The sequence below is a fragment of the Triturus cristatus genome, chromosome 6 (genome assembly GCF_964204655.1).
Source record: "Triturus cristatus chromosome 6, aTriCri1.1, whole genome shotgun sequence".
NCBI classification, from domain to species: Eukaryota; Metazoa; Chordata; class Amphibia; order Caudata; family Salamandridae; genus Triturus; species Triturus cristatus.
The window spans coordinates 1,586,226,799-1,586,247,503 of NC_140589.1; positions in this window are offsets into that span (position 1 = coordinate 1,586,226,799).

The window sequence follows — 20,705 nt, forward strand, 5'->3', positions numbered from 1 at the left end:
TGATTTGACAGTTAAAGAACAAAAGTAAGACTATGAGTCTTAGCCCATTCAGGGCGGAATAACTTAAATAATCATTTTTATGTATACAAAAAATGTTGGCATCATATCAACAATAATTAGAGTGGATATTAACACTGTATAAAGTCGTGATTGTTAAATGCCCTTCCTTTGTAGTCAAAACACTAATGAATTTATTTCAGTTAAATGTTACAATGACTTGTAAAGAGTAACTCTAAAATGGCCACCATGCTGCAATATAAGCACAAAGGCCCTTCTTTTATGTTTATGTATTGAAACATGGAAATCCTCTTTCTATATCCTTCAACATCCGTGTATTTAAAAAGATTGATTGTAAATGGACTTTTGACGTTGAGAAAGGTCGTCATGACCGAAACCGGTCTGTCAAGAATGGTGGAATAAAGCATTTAAAATCTTCTGGCTTGGAGTGCGTTACCGTCTTTAGGAAGCTAAAGAATTTGGTTTTGGATATATATATATATATATATATATATATATATATATATATATCACCTACTGGCGGTCGCCAGTAGGTAGTTATAGTTAGGACCAAGTTTTCATAGGAAGAGCATTTTTTGTTTTGCCTATAACTTTGGCGTCGTTTGATGAATCTTCATGACATTTTCCAAACTAATTCTTTGTTCATATCAGCTCCTATGTTGGAAGTTTGGGGGTGATTCATCAAGGGGGCAAAAAAAAAGGGGGGTCCCAAAATGTGTTTTCTCCTTGCAATTTCCATAGGTAACTTTAACAAAGCTACAGGTCGAACGGGTGAACGGACTTACCCCAAATTTGGCAGGGAGAAGGGTCTTGGTCTAGAAAGCAAGCTTTTGTTTTTGGTGTAAATCTGTTCAGCAGTTTTGGCAAAATATCGAAATTTACAGATATCGATATTTGGAAATTCTGCCATCTGATTGGCCGAGGTGTCACGAGCACTTGCTTGCTGCTTATTGGCTGTGAGCGGTGCGAGCGGTTGCAAGAAGGAAGTGTTGGCAGCCATTTTGTGATTCTGTCGAAGCGAGTAAGGGGCAAAAAAGGGCGAAAAAAGTAGGAAAGAGGAGGGTAGGAGCACTGTAACCTCTGTGGGGTGTTTAGGGCGTGCTATACAGGGGTGCAAAGTGAACTACTCATCCCTACCGGTCTGAAAGTGCTGGGCTACGGAAATTAAGTGAGGTATTGCCTAGAGTCTGATGCAGCTAATGTGAGCTGCTGCGGGACTCGGGGATTAAAGCGTGAGCCCAAACTGTGTGTCTTATGCTATGAAGTCATGTGCCCTCTCCGTTGCACCACACCTGTGGAAGTAGTGTCAGCATGTGTTTATACCTACTAGGACGAACTACTGACCCCTACTGGTCTGAAAGTGCTGGGGTACGGAAAATATGTGAGGTATTGTCTAGAATCTCATGCTGCTAAGCTGAGCTGCTGCCGGACTTGGAGATGAAAGCGTGAGTCCAAACTGTGTGTCCTATGCTGTGAAGTCATGTGCTCTAGCCGCTGTGCCACATTTGTGTAAGTAGTGTCAGCATGTAGTTATACCTAATCGGAGGAACTTTTGTTTCTAACATTGTAACTTGTGTATGGTGCTTAGGGGGTGTTATACAGGGAGTGCGAAGGTAAATTTGCGCGTATCAAATCAATTCGGTATATGTAAAGTGCAAACTACTCACTCGTATGGGTCTGATGGCGCTGGAGGCGTAAGGTGAGCTGCTGCCGGACTCTGGGATAAAGCCGCTGAACTACTGACTCTTACTGGTCTGAAAGTGCGGGTACGAAAACTAAGTGAGGTATTGTCTACAGTGTCATGCTGCTAAATTGAGCTGCTGCTGGACTCGGGGTGAAACCGTGAACCCAAATTGTGTGTCCTATGCTGTGAAGTCATGTGCTCTGTGCGCTGTGCCACACCTATCCAAGTAGTGTCAGGAATATTTTATACGTAGTAGGAGGAAGTTTTGTTTGGAACACGGTAACTTGTATATGGTCTGGTAAGTAATCCGCAGCACTGCCGAAGGCAGTGCACCCAGGTCATGCAGCAGATGTGCAAGGTATAGGTGGACGTGAATGGAGTCGACCATGTGTTCGGGCTGCCCTGCTATGCGTCAGTGGCTATGCTTGTAGCTGCACTGGCTTGCCGTGTGCCAGTCTTGTGGATGAAATGGCACAGATTGGTGCAATGAGCCGGGTCTGTGTGCAATGGGTGCAGGGCAGAGTTGTGGTGGGAGTACGTGTGAAGGCCATTTCACACACGCTAACTACGACAAAGGACTTTTGAGTGTGGGATGTCCACTCGTTGTTCTCAAATCGGGCAGTGCATAGTGTGGGAGACGGATCCAAATATTATCATATCTGTCAGGGGGCTGGCCACTTGCAAGTTCCTTCTCAAAGCAGCAGATGTGTTAGCGCAAGATAGCTCAGACAAAGAACCTTTGATCCTTACAGTAACATCTACTGCTGCATTCATACAGGATGTGTACAAAGGCCGGTCATGGGTGTTGTGGGATGTCTGCGACCCTGGTCATCATGGATGAGATGCCCAGCACGTGGCACATGGGCGGGTTCACTGTGTGTTACATTGCCAAACAGCTGCTCCTCCCTCTGATGAGCCCCCACACTTTTGTGCACTGCGCTGTTGTATCCCGTGCACTCCTATGGCACACCTTTGTAATGACTATTCATGCATGTCCTGCGGGATTCCAATCACACCGTGACACTGTCGTATGGAGGTGGTGCATGCCACTTTACAACATAGACCGCTGCGGCCCTTGTGGGGGCCACACCCGAACACAGAGACACACTTACCGCACTTCTTGCACACGGACATGTGTGATAAACCCCGATCCCTTTGCCGCTTGTGCATGCAGGAGGATGCGTGCGTAGCTACATCTCCAGGCTGACAAAGCTGAGGTGACATGGTAAAGTCAGCTGAAGACAGCACACTGATGTTGCAGGGCCCGTGCCTATCATGCTACCACAATGACCACACGGACATACTTGCTCAGATGCGAGTTTGGTGGGCGTTGGCAGTCCTAGGGTTGTTGCGATGAGTGTTATGGCCCTCATGGGTATCTTTTGTACCGCTTTGTTCGCCATAAGTTGGCAGGGTATGCTCAGACGTGAGTCCCTTGCTCACTTTGCCACTGGATTCAAGCAAGCCTGGCTGAAGACGGCTGAAATGCCAGAAACCGGTCCTAGGAAGCTTGTTTCCGGTCCAGGGAAGGCATGGCTTGGCAGTTCGGGCTGGACTGTTCCCATGAGGCACAGGGTCAGACTGATTTGCATATGGCCATGTCTGAACTGGGGTGGCAGAGTGGGCTAAAGAACGGTGATGGATCAAACCCAGATCTGTTGACTGGGTGTGAGTGTTTGATTGGTTCTGATGCTCCGTCCATCACCACCCCCTTTTGTACCGCTTTGTTCGCCATAAGTTGGCAGGGTATGCTCAGACGTGAGTCCCTTGCTCACTTTGCCACTGGATTCAAGCAAGCCTGGCTGAAGACGGCTGAAATGCCAGAAACCGGTCCTAGGAAGCTTGTTTCCGGTCCAGGGAAGGCATGGCTTGGCAGTTCGGGCTGGACTGTTCCCATGAGGCACAGGGTCAGACTGATTTGCATATGGCCATGTCTGAACTGGGGTGGCAGAGTGGGCTAAAGAACGGTGATGGATCAAACCCAGATCTGTTGACTGGGTGTGAGTGTTTGATTGGTTCTGATGCTCCGTCCATCACCACCCCCTTTTGTACCGCTTTGTTCGCCATAAGTTGGCAGGGTATGCTCAGACGTGAGTCCCTTGCTCACTTTGCCACTGGATTCAAGCAAGCCTGGCTGAAGACGGCTGAAATGCCAGAAACCGGTCCTAGGAAGCTTGTTTCCGGTCCAGGGAAGGCATGGCTTGGCAGTTCGGGCTGGACTGTTCCCATGAGGCACAGGGTCAGACTGATTTGCATATGGCCATGTCTGAACTGGGGTGGCAGAGTGGGCTAAAGAACGGTGATGGATCAAACCCAGATCTGTTGACTGGGTGTGAGTGTTTGATTGGTTCTGATGCTCCGTCCATCACCACCCCCTTTTGTACCGCTTTGTTCGCCATAAGTTGGCAGGGTATGCTCAGACGTGAGTCCCTTGCTCACTTTGCCACTGGATTCAAGCAAGCCTGGCTGAAGACGGCTGAAATGCCAGAAACCGGTCCTAGGAAGCTTGTTTCCGGTCCAGGGAAGGCATGGCTTGGCAGTTCGGGCTGGACTGTTCCCATGAGGCACAGGGTCAGACTGATTTGCATATGGCCATGTCTGAACTGGGGTGGCAGAGTGGGCTAAAGAACGGTGATGGATCAAACCCAGATCTGTTGACTGGGTGTGAGTGTTTGATTGGTTCTGATGCTCCGTCCATCACCACCCCCTTTTGTACCTCATGGGTATCTGTGTATCATGCTCATTGACTCTATGGTACCTGTGGATATTCAGGTGTGGCACTTGGCTGTGTTCCCTTTCATGCTGCAGGTAGTGGTCTTGCTTAACACCAGCAGAAAGCAGGTGTAAAATCTTTGGTGCTAACGCGGCTTATCGCCGGATTTTGTTTCACAGTTTTTGCCTTTCGTTGTGAAAGTTGTGATGTGGTTTTTTTGTGTACAGAAAAATAAATGAACTGGGCAGTGTGTCCCATCAAGATCCAGCACCTGACCCACTATTCACAATCAATATAAATGCAATGAGATTTTTTCATTGATTTTGTGTGTACACTGCAAATGCACCCACTACCACAGTGTAATACAATACAGGATTTTAGTATTTAGAATAAATCGCAAAGGTGCACTTCGTGTTTTTTTGCACGGGAACGCCTGCTCTGCATCTCGTTATCGCACTTTAATGCAACTACAGATGAGATAAATCTAACACACTATTCAGAAGCTGGCGCAAACTGCAGACATCACTAGTATTCCCATGATAACTGCCCCAAAATTTAACACAATGGTGGACACCACCAAATTAGAGTAATAAGAACGAGAAAGAGTCACACAGCATAACCAAAAACTTTTTTTTTTTTCCAAACGATTTTTTTTCGTAAACGTATATATAAAGAATAAAGTAAATACAACAAAATGAACACAAAACAACAAGGTGGAAGACTCCTGTCGGGAGCATGAATGTCAATGACACACCCTGGAAAATAAAGTATAAAATAATGACGTGTGTAATGTGCATATCAAAGGAGCGAGACACAGAGAAGGAAAAAAAAACAGAGAAAAAGAGAGGAGCATCCGCCTTCCAGTCACCACCGGCAATAAAGGATGTGACATTGTCGATGCATTATTTTTGCGTGGTCACATGGTCTGTGACGTATGTGCCGGATGGGTGTGGTGTGTGTGCAAACCTGCCCTCAGGGAGTGGCCATGACATGTTGACAGCTAGAGCACTGACCTGCACACCAACAGCGAATACGCCTGCATCAGGTAGCTATGTGGGGGTGTAAAAACGTGTTTTCTCAATGGATTTTCCATAGGAAACTTTAGACAAGGCTACAGGTCAAACTGCTGAACGGAATTGCGCCAAGTTTGGTAGGGAGAAAAGTCATGGTCCAGAAAGCGCGCTTTCGTGCATCGAGTGAAAATATAAAAGAAAGGTCCCGGGGGCAATTTAATATACCGGAGCTCTGTCTGTGCGAGAAAACCCTATCATGCTCCCTCTTCCAAACATCACCACTTCGCTGCTATAGCGTTAGAAGCCAGTCAGTCAGGTCGCAGCTCTCTACCTTTGCGAGCTTGTACGCTGCTGTGCCTGTACCTCTGCGAGCTACTACGCTGCTGTTCCTTTGGGAACGGACGATTCATAGTACTGCGTCTGTGAGTCGACCGGACAGGCCACAGTTGTCCCTCTGCGAGCCTGGCCGTGAACTGTTCATAAGTCACACTACATAAGCATTGAAAAGCCATTTTGTGATTCAGTCCGTCAGCTGGCATCTGTCCGAGGCATTTCTGAAAACATACCGGAGTTCTTTCTGTGAGAGATACCGCTTTCACATCAGCAATTAACGCACCCTCTTCCCACATTACCAATATACCCCGATCAACCTTCTTGGGTCCAGAATTATCCCTCTGTAGTTGGACAAACAAGAATCTTAGTCATGTATAGATTTACATATAAAATAATTTATTTCAAGAAAACAACAACAAATAAAACTGAAGGGAGTCTGGTGCTGTGGTCGCTGCCCAAAGTTGGGGTTACTGTCATTCAGGACTCAGGACACAGTTCCACATGTGGGATCGGCTTGTATTGAACAGGGTTAGTGGCTCCACGTGTTGCGCTTTGTGTTGTACAGGGTTAGTGGCACAATGTGTCGCTGGCATTGCATATGGAAATATACCTGACTGATCAAAGGGAGTCTGGTCCTGTGGTCGCTGCCACGGAGTTGGGGTCACTGCCATTCAGGATTCAGGACACAGTTCCACATGTGGGATCGGCTTGTGTTGAACAGGGTTAGTAATACCACAGACGTGTTGCGCCTTGAGTTGAGCAGGATTAGTAGCACCACGTGTCAAAATTCGAATTGCGAGCTCTGTTGCCCGCAGTGTAGAGTGTTATTGAGTGTTTGTTGGCACTTGAAGATGAATTTGTTGATTGTACTAAAGCTATAACTGATATAAAAAAGTTCTTGACGCAAGGATACTAAAAGGATATTTTGTAGGTTTTAGGCCTGTGATAGTTACTTGCCTAGTGGACTCCATAATTAATGAATGAAGATTTAATTTTAATTGTGAGCCCTGCTGACCGCAGTGTAGGCGTATCATGAAAAGATGAAATATGTATAGAATACACTGTCGAAGTGTATGAGCCTGTGATGCTGCTTGGTGCGGATGGGCCGCAGTGGGAGCTATGTCTGTTGCCTACTGCATCATCTGCAATCGCGACTGTATCTGAATTATGAGCCCTGATGACCACAGTGTAGGCCAGAGGTAGTGGTGAGCAAGGGCCCACAGCCACATGCATAGGTTGGTGGCCCCACCGGCCTGCGTAGTTTAGGTTCAGTGTCGCCGGGCTTCCATATGCAAATACGCGTCATTAATCAAAGGGAGTCTGTGTCACCGGCCTTGCATATGGAAATATGCCTAACTGATCAAAGGGAGTAAGCTGCTGTTGTCGCTGCCACGGACTTGGGGTCACTGCCATTCAGGACTCAGGACACGGTTCCACATGTGGGATCAGCTTGTGTTGAACAGGGTTAGTGGAACCACGTGTCGCGCCTTGTGTTGTACAGGTTTAGTGGCACCGCGTGTCGCCGGCCTTGCATATGGAAATATGCCTAAGAGATGCCATCAGTGATGTCATGAGTGATGTCACTAACCATGTCATGAGTGATGTAATATGTGACGTTATCACCAGTGCATTGCGGGCGCGCGAGTTATAGTTAGCTCAACTAACTATAATGGGCAAATTTCTCTGGTTTTATATGAGTCAAATGTCCAAGTAACTATAACGTCCCTGAAACCTATGTTTTTTTCAGTGAATTTCTAAGGTTTCTTAAATGCTAATTTCTAACTATAACATCCCTGAAACCTATGGTTTTTTCAGTGAAAATATATATATAAATCCCAAAGTATCCCAGCCTCAGCGGCACAACACAAGGTGGGCACAGACTCCAGAAGCAAGGATGTAGATGTGTTTCTTTATTCACACACCAAGATCCAAATGCCGCATTTCGGCCGCCAAACATGCGGCCTTGATCACACAGCACGCTGATGGCAAATGAGTGAAACATATATATACGCAAGCAGTAGTATTTTTTCTATGTTAACTTCATGAGTAGGCATTTTACCCCCTTTAACCAACTTTACTGCTGGCTGTAAGTCAAAAGTGAATGACATCACTGACATCAGCAGACATAGCGAACAGACTCTTAACATAAAATCAAACTAACATAGACCTTAATGTTATAATTGTAATGAACCTTGGAAATATTCAAAATGTTAAAAACAGTGACTGCTGATCCTCTAATGCTGCGCCAATATATATTGTGAGCATAAATGAAAAAAATGAAAGAAATTAAAAATGAACAAATGTGCAACGTGAGGGAAACGCAAGAGAATACGGGCACAATTGGTCAATGGCGAGCATCCGTACTTGTTGCACTGGGGCCCCAGTGAAAATCTGGAATGGGAGGTAGCAGTCTCCAGTAATAACATTGGACTGGGCTCTACGAATTAAGTTGTGTACTCGACTGTGGCTTATGAAGAGCTGCAGAGCAGGGGCGAGTCAAGCTGCGTCTACTGGTCAGTAAAGGAATGCATAGATCAAATAGTTGGGGATTAGAAATCCGCTAGCTATGGAGGAGACTATGTTATTGGGCAGCATGCCATATTGAGCGTCAAAAGTTGGCAGAAGAGTCAACGGGGATTATATGAAAAAGTGAGAAATGCTACTGCTGCGATATATATATATACTACCTACTGGAGGTTGCCAGTAGGTAGTTATAGTTAGAACCACCAGTAGGTAATATATATCTATATATATATATTCACTGAAAAACCATAAGTTTCACACACGTTATAGTTAGGAATTAGCATTTAAAAAACCTTGCAAATTCACTGAAAAAACCATAGGTTTCACACATGTTATAGTTAGCTGGACATTTCACTCGTACAAAACCAATGAAATTCCCCCGTTATAGTTAGTTCAGCTAACTATAACTCACGCGCCCGCGATGCACTGCTGATGACGTCATATTTTATATCACTCATGACATGGTCAGTGACATCACTCATGACATCACTGATGACATCTCAAATGACATCACTAATGACATCACTGATGACATCATCCTTGTGATAGAGTGGCAGACCTCCTCTCCCCCTAATATAACCTTTGATACACACATTCAAAAATAGAAACTAAAATTTTCAAAACAATGAACATACTAATATCAGTTACAACAACCTATTCATTATTCTAAGATCCACATCCACTCATTCACCAACAGTCCTATAGAGTCACTCATACCTGTACTCAGTCATCATATGTACTCATACACCTATACATCCTGTTACACAATGCCACTCATCCATTGAGTTACTCACACGCATAGTCACTCATGCTAATAAAGAATCAAACATCCATTTACTTGCATATACAGTTATACACACACCACCACACTTACTTCTACGGAAACTTACACATACTTAGTCTTTTTAACAATCACTTATAGAAACACATACTTATTCATACAGGAACTCTTTCAATCTCTCACTCTCACATATACTCACTTATATACACCAATAGTCACATATACTAGTTTAAAACATATGTAGTTACTCATAAAGACACTATTGATACAGTCATTCACTCACTAACACACCCATGCACACACCCACCCATACAGTCCTGCACACATGCTGTCTTCAACACATACAAACAGTGAGTCACTCATTCATGCACCTATGCACTACGTAATACCCCCCACCGAACCATGCAGACACTCAGACACTCGTACTGATACTCAAAAGAACAACTCATAACCTATATAGACACTCATGTAGCTGCTCACCAACCCATGCAGCCACTTATACACAAAGTGAGAGACTGATACATATATTTACATATTTAAACATTACTCACTAAGCCATGTATTCACTAAGATACACTTAATCAGTCAGATATACAATCAATTTTTCAAAAACAAATCATCCATTTAGACACTTATATAGCCATTTATTCTTTCATCGACCGTTAGATAAACATATATAAAACATATGTAATTTTCAGAAAAACACACATTCACTGGATGATGTCATCAGTGATGTCATTTGAGATGTCATGAGTGATGTCATGAGTGATGTCACTGACCATGTCATGAGTGATGTAATATGTGACGTCATCAGCAGTGCATTGCGGGCGCGCAAGTTATAGTTAGCTGAACTAACTATAACGGGGGAATTTCATTGGTTTTGTACGAGTGAAATGTCCAGCTAACTATAACATGTGTGAAACCTATGGTTTTTTCAGTGAATTTGCAAGGTTTTTTAAATGCTAATTCCTAACTATAACGTGTGTGAAACCTATGGTTTTTTCAGTGAATTTGCAAGGTTTTTTAAATGCTAAGTTATGTATTTTTTATTTATATTTTTTAAATATTTGTTTTTTTAAAAATTTCCTATGTATTCATTGATATATTATCTTTATCCTTTAATTTTGTTTGGCTCATTAATTTAAAAATTTGCAATTAGGAAAAAGTTGAACAGCATAGTTAATATTTTCTATTAGGTTATGTCCTTTTTTATTTTTTATATTAATTCTTAGGGTGCGCGCTCAGAGCGCGCACCTAGTACGTTTGCGTACGTTTATTAAGAATTCCGTTTTACGTTAGTTACGTACGCATACATACGTTTTCTTTCGCGCTCGGAGCGCGCACCCAGGACGCATGCGTACGTACACGTACGTACGCATGCGTACGTACACATGCGTGCGTCGTACGTGCTCCATGCGGTACACTTCCGTATACGCGTAGAGTACGCGCTCTGTCGTTCGCGTATATGCGTGTGCTACGTATGCGCATTACGTATGTGCATACCATGTATGCGCATGCGCTCGTACGCGTTTGCGCATGTGTAATTGCCGGGTGCGCGCTCCGAGCTTGCTCCGTGCGCGCACCTCGGGTTATGTTCATAATAAAACAACACTTCTAATTGGTTTTCATTACTTTCAGTTTCTGATTGTTTCAACATTACACCCAATCCCCTCATTGCAAGTCATGTGATCCACAATAATGACTTTTGATTGGTTTGAAGTACTTTCAGTTCCAGATTCTTCCAACACCACTCCCACTTTCTTCATTATTAGTTCTGATTCCCTTGGAGAAGGAGCTAATCTGTTGTTGAGAGACAATGGCTGAGCAGCAACCATCTTCAGAGAGTGAACAGGACACTCTTGAGAGACAGAGGAACAGGAAGCAGAAAGACAGCTTTATATGGCAGTTTTTTACTTTCCCTGAGGGACAAAAAAAAGTGAATGCACCGAAAGTTACTTGTGTATTGTGTCAAAAAGTCTTATCATGTGGGAATGCTAACAAGAAGTATTCTTTTAGCATACACACAATGACGAGGCATGTTGAGGCAATGCATCCAGTATCTTTTCGTCGAGCTTCTGGAGCAAACCCTCCACCTGCTCAGCCGACGACATCTGCAGCAGCTCAGCCGAGCACATCTTCGGCAGCTCAGGCAAGCACTTCTACTGCGATGGTGCCTTCACCTTTTTCTACTCCTCTTGTTGGTCCATCTTGTTTGGCGAGATTGTCTACACGGTGCACTGATTGCGGTAGTCTTATTTCTGTGGGGGAGACCAGTCTTGATCTCCTTCAACGAAAATTTGATGCGCATCAGTGCTCTAGGCCATAGATGTTTTTTCTTTTTTTTGTTTTTCTCTTCCTGTTTCCCTACATTAACTCAAGGGCTCTTTTCAGAGCCACCTAAACACTAAGCCCAAAAATATTTTTGGGGGACTATTAATTAAAAAATGTTCTGGGGTGCACCCAAGGAGGTTTTTTAAAAAATTATTATTTTTTTTAATTTTAATGAACAAAGAGAGGTGAAGAAAAGAAATCATGTAAAGGAAGGATCAAGAAATACAAATATTTTTTACTTATCTTATTTAAAAAAAACTTATTTTGATAAAAAACATTTTTAATTATTTGCAAGGAAACAGAATTTCATTTTTTAATTTTTCTTTCAAGTTCTGAAAAAAAAGAAAAAAAATATTAATATTCAATCATACATTTTATAAAGCAGTACATGTTTTTACATATTTTACAAAGCAATTTTTTGCCCTTTTTTTGCTGTTTTCAGAATTTTTTAATTTTCACTTAAAATAGTGAAAACAATTTTATTCATCATTTAACATCGGGCAAAAAAAAAAACAATCAGAAAGATTGTTTAAAAAAGCCCCAAAACTATCCACACTAAAAAATACCTTGTTACAAATATTACATATATAATACAAATACCTTTCTAGATGAATACATTTTTTTTAGATATTCCGTCTTTAAACCTTGTTGCAAAAGCACATATGCCAAAATAATATCTATCAAAGAAGTCCACAATTGTTTTTATTACTTTTCCTTTAGGCCAAATAGTAATTTCAAAATCCTTTTATTACTTTTCCTTTAGTCCAATTAGTAATTTCAAAATCCTTTTTAAGTGATATCTTCAATTATAATCCTTTAAAATTACAAAAAATGCTTTCTAGAGATGCAGTTTTTATTTTTTTAAATTTAGGTTTCAGAAAAATTAAGTAAGAATTGGGTAAATCAAAAGGCAAATGTTGCTTGAAAATCAATTGGGAATCATTACACAATGTCCAGCCTTTTTCACATTTAAGATAAACTGTGTAATGTCCCGAAGTTACAGTAGGTCCTTCATGAAAAATTATTGCAACTGTAACAAAAGTTTTTCCAGAAATTGATAATTGTTGTCCTATAAACTTCTTTATATAAGTATCCAATTTAGAACCATCAGCTCTACAACGTTGCATCATTAAAATGACATACTGACCGTATTTCTGTAAAAATAACGTGGAAAACATGTCAGATTTACATTCAGAACATTCCATGTTATGATTGGCATCTTTAACTAATTTACTAAAAGTCACTGATTTACTTTGTGGTAATGGTAAATATATGAACCTTTCAGAATCAACATTACTACTGCATGTGTTCATACAGTTTTCACAGCAATGTTCCCATTTATAAGAGACACCAAATAAGTTTTCTACTTCTACTCCTTCATCTTCAAGTACCATCAGCATATATATTAAGAATTCCTGTGCATCTTGCTGGACATTTTGACTAAACTGTGTACTTCCTGAACATACATCTAAAATATTTCTAACATCAGAAGCACTTTCTATTTTAGTTTTATCATTACTCAGCTTCTCATAGAGGAGACTCAGCAAAGAACAGAATCTTTTTTCATGATTTAGTATTATCTGCTCTTGCAAAAAATCAAGATAAAATACAACATTCAGCACTACATTTGCGTAGCAGTTGACACCAGAGCTATTTTCAAAATGACAACCAACAACCTCTTCCACACTGTCCTTTTTCTTTTTGCTTGCAGTCTCATCACTCTCTTTTTGTTTTCTCTTCTGTACATCCTCATTACAGATATTCTCAAATCTCCTTTTCCGACAAACAACACGTTTTTCAAACATAGGATACTGACCTAAATGAGGAGCATAGCTCCTTCTTAATCTATTATACTCCTTTACACAGTTTGCATCAGCACTTACTTTTGAATCATCCAAGTCTATCATGAATAACCCAGATAATTTGTTCACGCGTAACAAAGCAACATATGCCATACCTTCTTTAAACACAGTAGATCCAATGTTTACAAAAACACTGTCAACAGTTAATCCTTGAGATTTGTGAATAGTTACAGCATATGCTAGAGAAAACGGAAACTGCTTCCTACGCACATATAAGTCTTTCACAAGCAAGAAACGAACTGAACAACGACAAATGTCTTTAACCTCTTGTATCTGAACAAATTTTATTTTTAAACATTCAATTCCAACTTTTTTCTGGTAATTAATAAAACCCACAACTCTTCCCATAGCTCCATTCACTAAACCTTTCTCTACATCCAAATTACGTCTTAAAATTACTCTACAGTTCATACACACATAAAGATTCTTTTCCAAACCAGCTGTTTTTGAAATGTTTTTCTCCAGAGAATCCAATTTAGTACCCAATTTGCCTGTCAATATAACAGTTATTCGTTCATGTTCTATTTTATCCACAGCTTCCAGTTTTATGATCTCTTCATTTTCCAATTTCAAAAGTTCTTCATTGAATACAGAGCATTCATGTAGTGTTGGCATTAAGCAGATTACAGTATTTTTTTCCGCAATTTCCTTGTATATTTTCTCTGGAACTATTTGTTCTGTTGGAAACAAATTACTCAGCAATCGACTCTGTAATGCTTTTCTGCCATGTTCTGTGAGTAGTCCAATTCTTATATCTTTCAGAATACTTGCATAGTCCTCATCATTGGCTTGCCTCATATTGGTAATGAGTTCCTTATACTCAAAATATGTCCAAATATTTACATTGCCTATACTTCCTAATGACTTTTTCGTGTCTTCATGTGTAAGAGTATGGAATACCGGTTGTCCTTTAACTGGAGTAAGTTGCAAAAGATCTCCAAAAACTATGACGTGTTTTCCTCCAAATAGGACGTGAAAGTCTGTCTTCAGAATTTGCTGCATTCTTAAATGTACAAAGGCAAGCATTAAGTTTGATACCATGCTTACCTCATCAATAATGAGTACTTTCATTTTCTTCAATACTCTTGAAACTTCCAAGCATGCTTCTCCTGCTAGTTTGTGGTACTGTATTTTGTTCTCATGCTCTACTGGTAACATTAGCAAACGATGTAAGGTAACTCCTTTGATGTTATACGCTGCTAACCCAGTTGGAGCAGTAACAACACAAGACAAAATGGATTCCATTTTTTTCTTTAGGTAGCTTCTAATTACATTAATTAAGAAACTTTTTCCAGTTCCTGCTTGTCCACTTACATACATTCTCATTGGTTCAAAAGATGTACATGAGCACTCTTTATTTTCATGTAGTAATCCGTGATCAATTTTTTGTCTGACTTCTTCATAAATTTGTTTTTGTTCTTCATTCAGTTGCTCCTCCAAATATGTTAAGTCTACTAAATCTTCTTGAGCTTGATTCATAGCTGTTTCCACTTCGTTCATAGCTATTGCAGCTTCATTTTCGATGATCGGTTGTCCTAGAGGATCTTGACTGAATGTCCCAGAACTTTGACTGTCTTGAGAACTGTCTCTAGCTACTTCAGCTGCAATTGTTGCTTCTTGTTCAATTTCTTCATTTAACATTTGAACATAAGTTGTGAAAGTACTACATTCGATGCTGTCTTTCCTAGCATTGAAGGAATCCTCATAGCTCTGAAATTCTCCAAGAAGTTCGTCCTCTGAACGCCATGGTTTAAACAGCTGCAAAAGTGCCAAGTAGTAAAATTCCTTTTTATCAGGAGTGTCGCAACTCAGCTTCCGGTGATTTATCAAACTTCCTTTTGTTTGCTTCACCAAACATCCTTCTTCACCAATGACTTTATATTTTCCATTGTTGGTTCGAACTCTGCTAAATATTCAATTTCTCGAATAGATTTCAGTACCCGATTTCGCATTCCTGCAAGACCTAAACTTGCCCAAATTATTCTTCTGGATTTCGAGTAAAGACTTGCAGATGATAACCTATCTGAACATTCGTAGGATCCAATTTCTCGATGCGATAACATCTTTAAACTGAAACTGTATAGCTTCTTACTGACAGTCTTCTCATGAGAAATCTCTTCCCACATTTCCTTCAATTCTGTTTTCTCAGATTTAGTGATGTATGATGTGACATACCGAGCAACAGCAATAGAATTGTCTGCCACATACTGAATATCCATGTTAGCATTCCACATGGATAAAATGACTGGGTTGTAGTCATTTATGTATTTCGACTCTTCTTTTCTTCTTAGGTTATAGGTATTTTTTGGCGATTTTCTTGTAATAGTATGTCGCACAGCTGACATAAAACTGTTTACCCTTCCTTTTGAAAGGACAGGTCTTGGAAATCCAAATCGACATTTTGTGTAGAATTTTTCTTTGCTCTTGTACTTTCTTCGACAGTATTTTCCACACTGATGATTTTGAAAACGTAGAACTTGCTCTTTTAATTTTTTCTCTTGTGTGCTTTTAGGTATAGCACATGTTGCATATTCTTCAATAAAACTTAAAACTGCTTCATCTGCATCTGTTCCAAATTTTGGGGCATCCTTGATCCACAACAGCATATGAATATGAGGAGCACCTCTTGCTTGGTACTCTTTTCTCCAAAAGAAATCCATAACTTCTCCAAGAGGTGGATTTTTTTTATTGCAGATGAAGGACATCATAGCCTCAAATCTGTGATTGAAATATCTGCAAACATTAACCGGATCCAATGAGCACAATTCTCCTGCTGTCTTGTATTGGATGTTTTTAATGTTAGAATTTGCCTCTCGAAGAAAATCCAGTAAATCATCCCAAGCATACTCGGCACAGCTTAGGGTAAGAAACCATGTTGGAGTTCCTAAATTCCGTAACATGCATTTTAATTCTCCATGACGTCGGTACCAATATTCATTCGTCCCACGTTGACAAGCCATCAGATTGATCAATTGTGTTTCCAAATGATCATCTCGGTGCTGCACTTTGTCCATAAAATCCTTAGCAGACACATTATGTAGATGTACTCCACTTTTTAAAATGTGATTTACTGCATAAGATAGTGCAGACAAGTCGCTTTCAAATAAAAGATGAAACAAATAAGGAATACTTTGACGAAATCTTGAATCTTCTGCATATAATCTTGTAGTCCGATACTCAGAAGCTGGAATCTGTTCTGGGCGATCATCGTATCGTCCACCTTTTCCTGTAGGAAACAGCTGGGGAAAACATCGAGCTTCCAAGCTCTTCTCCCATACACTAACGGGAGTTCCTTTTGCTTTCTTCATCTGAAACAGATCAATAGTGTCTCCCATAACTTCTTTTGAATGAAGAGGATGTATGCTAAAATGTTCATAAATTTCTTCTTCTTTTGACTTGTCCACTTTTTCAATTTGCCCAGTTGGTGTTTCTGTGTCTTCTTGTAAATCTTCTTCATCTTCATCTATATAAATTGATTCATACCATTTATTATTCCTTTTCAAATATAAATTTGCTCTTTGTACTTTCCGTACATCTACCAGCTCCTGCCAAATCTTCTTATTCTTTGTAGGTACACCATTAACCAGAATAACTAATGGTTCAGTTTCCAAAGTATCTACATCAATAGTTTCCATATTTTTTTTCAAATCCAATGGCAAATACACCACTCTTCCTTTTAAACCTCTCAGTAAATCTGAAGGAGGTAATTTACCAGTTTTGGGCTCCATACGTACTATGGTCTGGAACGGATGAACACATTGAATGAGTATAGACTCATATGTATTTAAATCAGAAAGTTCGGCAGGAATAGCATCCAATTCTAAATTATTATGTACAGCTCTGGTCGGCATTCTATTTTCTTCTAACTTATTATAACAGTATTTACAAATACGCTGATCTTCACCCAATTCAAAACAATTTTCCAGAAATATATATGTTGCAAAATCCTTCCACTTATAATTATCTTCATTTTCACTTTTTTTATACAGATCAACATTCCTTGTTTGAATTTTGTAATGGCTTCTCCGGCAACAAATACAAGTAATATTTGGTCTTTCATTGGAGATGATAGTAAATTTTGTCATTTCATCTTCAAAATTTTTAGTAACAGTGAGTTCTACATTCTCTTCCACATTTTCCTCATTAACTGTGTCCTTTTCTGCACTTTCTTGTTCTGGACCGAAGTAACAAAACTGAATCTCATCAGTAACCTTCACTACATCTGATACAGATCCACGGAACAGAGCATTATTTAACTCATTTAACTTTACTGCTGGACTTTTAGCAAAATACAGTGTTCTCACAAACTTTCTCATTTCAGTATGATGAACAGCCAGCATCCTAAAATGGTGAACAACACTTTGACACACTTTCCTAGATAGACAAGCCAGAGAATGTCCTTGCAAACCAGTATTCTCTCTCACTCTGCATGGATCTAGTCTTTGAAGCACCTTAATCTTCTGTTTTACACTCTTTTTACTATATTCTCTTAGAAACTCACATAATTTATCAATAGATTCCTGACGCACAGTACAAATACTACTACAATTCCAAGTGTACACTGGGGCTTTTGGACGTCTCCCCATAGCCTCAGCAGCCATCACTTCTTCCTCATTTCTTGGAACCATTTTCTCCTTTTCCATCACACAACCATCTCTAACTTCATATGCTCTACCATTGGTGTCAACTGCATGCAACAAGCTATTACTTTGAAGATAACTCTCTTCATTAAAAAATGGTTCAGTACTTGATCTGTGCTTCCATTCTCCCAAGAACACTTTACAAAAGTTACTTTTTTTCACTTCTCTTTTCCTTTTGCTTTGTGACTTCATTGCATTGACTAATTTTTCTAATCTACGCATCCTATTCAAAATTAAAATAAAAAGTTTTCTTTGTATTTCCAAAGCCTTACTTACAGTATTTTCTATAAAAAAAAAATTCTTAATAAATGTTGTTTTTTTCTTATATTTTTTCACATCCTTTAGCAAATTTAACATCACTCTTCTCTGAAACATTTTTCGACAAATGTTTTTAAAATCTAATTTTCGTGTTAAATCACTTTTACTTACTTCTGATTGTACATTAGCTTTTGTTTTTTGCTGTTGACTGTTGTTGCTTTGTACCTAAAACAATGTTTGTTTTACATTTATTTTTTCCATTTTTTTGTTTTTTGAAGATCTTTTTTAAGAAATCTCTACTCTGCTTACCAGTAGACTTTTTCTTTTTGCCATCACCAGCTTTTCCTCCTATTTTTTTTCCAGTTTTGTCCAGATATAGTTGTTGTTGCTTTTCTTTCCTCTTTCTTGTCCTAAAAAAAGCATTTTTTTATTTTTTCACTGTTGCTCAGCAATACCTGCAAGAAACGTTAAAAAAAATACCTTTTTGTAATTATAATTCATTGAAATTGGGATGTATGTAACAGTGCATGTGTGCTAAGGGTTATTTTCAGTTTTAAACATATGGCAACTACCTGTGCCTTTGCTATTTTGAAATGAAAATCTACCCTGTTGGTTTCAAATGTTTTAGCTTTTGCCTCTCATTTGCGATTTAGTGATTTCTGCTGAGTGCTAACCACCATATTTGAAGAAAACAAGCTGTCCCTTTTCTGCAAGTGCATGTTTTACAGAACAACTGCAACACAAATTACATCTCTGGCCACAATTCCTGTGCGCACACAGCCTCATGGTGTGATTCTAAGCAGAAAACAGAATTTGATTGGCAATTTCAAACACATTTACTACTGTGGTAGAGCAAGTGATAATTACTGTTACAGCCTGACACATTTTCCTTGTAGATTACAGAGGCAGAAAAGAGCACATGTCCTAACAGCTACTTCATACCATGAGCATGTGCAACCTGGGTGAGTGACTACACTAGAGCAAAGGAAATGAGCCTTGGTGACGTTGAATGTGTTTGCGTTACACAGTGCTATCTGAAACAGCACACAGAGCTGAGTACTACGCATGGGAGTGTTGGAGAAGCTGCTGCATGTGTGCCAAGAGTGTGTTTCTCGTCACTGTGTATTGTCTGGTGCAAGAGAAATGAGCAAAGAGACTTCCAAACCTGCATGAAGACTGCTGGGATGTATGTAACAGTGCATGTGTGCTAAGGGTTATTTTCAGTTTTGAACATATGGCAACTACCTGTGCCTTTGCTATTTTGAAAGGAAAATCTACCCTGTTGGTTTCAAATGTTTTAGATTTTGCCTCTCATTTGCGATTTAGTGATTTCTGCTAAGTGCTAACCACCACATTTGAAGAAAACAAGCTGTCCCTTTCCTGCAAGTGCATGTTTTACAGAACAACTGCATCATAATTTACATCTCTGGCCACAATTCCTGTGCGCACACAGCCTCATGGTGTGATTCTAAGCAGAAAACAGAATTTGATTGGCAATTTCAAAGCACATTTACTACTGTTGTAGAGCAAGTGATAATTACTGTTACAGCCTGACACATTTTCCTTGTAGATTACAGAGGCAGAAAAGAGCACATGTCCTAACAGCTACTTCATACCATGAGCATGTGCAACCTGGGTGAGTGACTACACTAGAGCAAAGAAAATGAGCCTTGGTGACGTTGAATGTCTTTGCGTTACACAGTGCTATCTGAAACAGCACACAAAGCTGAGTACTACGCATGGGAGTGTTGGAGAAGCTGCTGTGTGTGTGCCAAGAGTGTGTTTCTGGAGACTGTGTATTGTCTGGTGCAAGACAGATGAGCAAAGAGACTTCCAAAACTGCATGAAGACTGCTGGGATGTATGTAACAGTGCATGTGTGCTAAGGGTTAATTTCAGTTTTGAACATATGGCAACTACCTGTGCCTTTGCTATTTTGAAAGGAAAATCTACCCTGTTGGTTTCAAATGTTTTAGCTTTTGCCTCTCATTTGCGATTTAGTGATTTCTGCTGAGTGCTAACCACCACATTTGAAGAAAACAAGCTGTCCCTTTCCTGCAAGTGCATGTTTTACAGAACAACTGCAACACAAATTACATCTCTGGCCACAATTCCTGTGCGCACACAGCCTCATGGTGTGATTCTAAGCCGAAAACAGAATTTGATTGGCAATTTCAAACACATTTACTACTGTGGTAGAGCAAGTGATAATTACTGTTACAGCCTGACACATTTTCCTTGTAGATTACAGAGGCAGAAAAGAGCACATGTCCTAACAGCTACTTCATACCATGAGCATGTGCAACCTGGGTGAGTGACTACACTAGAGCAAAGGAATTGAGCCTTGGTGACGTTGAATGTGTTTGCGTTACACAGTGCTATCTGAAACAGCACACAGAGCTGAGTACTACGCATGGGAGTGTTGGAGAAGCTGCTGCGTGTGTGACAAGAGTGTGTTTCTGGTCACTGTGTATTGTCTGGTGCAAGAGAAATGAGCAAAGAGACTTCCAAAACTGCATGAAGACTGCTGGGATGTATGTAACAGTGCAT